The 1,901-nt window shown below is 37.5% G+C and overlaps 1 protein-coding gene across 1 annotated transcript in view; it reads right to left on the bottom strand.

Annotated features, from left to right (window-relative positions):
- CSUI_003963 (o-phosphoseryl-trna selenium transferase) overlaps positions 1 to 1,349 on the bottom strand; it is a gene marked incomplete at its 3' end in the record, with an annotated part of 6,795 nt that extends 5,446 nt beyond the window's left edge. The window contains exons 1-2 of the mRNA XM_068064158.1: positions 1,017 to 1,349; positions 309 to 395 (exon numbers count right to left, since the gene is read on the bottom strand). The remainder of the gene's footprint in view (positions 1 to 308; positions 396 to 1,016) is intronic.
- Positions 1,350 to 1,901: the final 552 nt, after the last annotated feature.

The raw sequence follows: 1,901 nt of genomic DNA, 5'->3' as shown, positions 1-1,901 counted from the left end.
AGATAGATAGACAGATCAGAGATAGAGAGATTGGAGACAGAGGTTTCTATTTCAGCTAGTCTGATTGAAGGGTGAATAAGAAAGAGAGATTTCTATCTAAATGTTGCTATTCTAGAGAAAGACAGGATGAATAGATGAAGGTGGGGAGCGAAGTGTTTGAAGAAGAAGGAGAAGAAGGCTAAAGAAAGAAGACACAGTGAAGACGTGATTCGTTCTTGACTTCTACGTATGAATAGAGACACATATATAGGCAGATATATATAGATACATATAGATAGATGTATGTTTGTCTTGATAGGGGGATTTACCTATCTGTAGCGGAGAGGTGAGAGAGGAAGAGGCGAACTGACAGGTCCGACCAGCCGACCCGAGGTAACCTCCTCTGCTCTAGTAACCTACCGAACACACCAAGGCCGGGAGACCCATCATTTGCATGCATGCACAAAGTTAACAGAAAACATACACATGAAAAGAAAGGCAAATGACAACATATACATATGATACAATACACATACATACATACATGGATCTACATAGAGAGAGAGACATACAGACAGACGTATACTTGTCGACGTGCAGATGGATGAGATATATCTCTCTCTCGACTAAAGGCAGACGGATAGTAGATAGAGAGGTAGATAGACAGGTGGATACATTAAAGAGAGATAGACTAAAGATAGATAGACAGACAGACAGATGATTCAAAGAGCGTAGCAATACGTAGATGAAGATAAAGAGATAGACAGTCTTCTTAATAGGAAGCCTGTAGAGAAAGTCTCGATGCCTTATTTATATGCTGTAGAATAAGTTTGTATGTATGTATGCAACTTTTCTACAGTTGATGCATGCACTTCCTTCGACGGATAGAGAAAGAAGAGAGACAGAGAGCATGCAAAGAGAAATCGATCGAGAGAAGAGAGATATAGGGGCAATCCAGGGGTGGATCTTCTTCTTCAGAGATTGTTTCTGTCGGAGAAAGAGAGATTTCCCATCTACCTCCATATCGACCATCTTACGTGCGAAACTGATGTGACTGAGACCGCAGAGCCTAAAGAAAGAAAGAAAGATAAAGAAAGAAAGAAAGCTGACGAAAGAAAGAAAGTGAAAGAAATTGACCAATCTACTGTAGACACTTAGAGACGTAGACTGCTACTAGCACAGCCGTGCAAACAACATGCATGCATGCATATATACATATATACAGAGAGACATGTATATAAGAGAAACTAAATTCATGCATCTATGTATATATCGATATATAGAGAGAGAATGTTTTATTCAAGGAGAGAAAGAAGAGAAGTCTAAAGGCGATGTGTCAGCAAAATCGAGAGGGGAGGGGCATGCGCTCTACGAAACATATTCATACAAATATCTATATGAATATCTATGTGTATAAATATGCATATATACATATATATATATACATATACATATGTGTGTAGAAATATAGACAGCCTTTACCTGCATACATCTCTAGACGTCGATCAAGGAAAGTATACATTAACAGTAGAGACATGCAGAAATACTCTCTCTAAATAAATACCTTCGCTACAGACTTCAGAAAAGCTCCTTGTACATACACATATATATATATATATATGCATATATATATATGTATATATGGCTGTGCAGCATAGGAAGAGAAAGAAGTGAGTGGAGGATACATACAGAAACATTAAGACGTATGTCAGCGCACTCCGATCTTGACACATAGTACACACATGGATCTACAGATATATATATATATATATATATACATATATATATACATATATATATAGATATATATATAAATATATTTATGTATGCATGTATCTGCTGGAGACGGCTGGAAAGGAGACAAACAGGCGTAAAGGAGGAAGAGAAGAGAAAGAAAGAAAAAGAGGAGAAGAAGAAGGAGA

Source organism: Cystoisospora suis, assembly GCF_002600585.1.
Source record: "Cystoisospora suis strain Wien I chromosome Unknown contig_1787, whole genome shotgun sequence".
Lineage (NCBI taxonomy): Eukaryota > Apicomplexa > Conoidasida > Eucoccidiorida > Sarcocystidae > Cystoisospora > Cystoisospora suis.
This window is presented reverse-complemented; position numbering and strand designations above follow the sequence as displayed.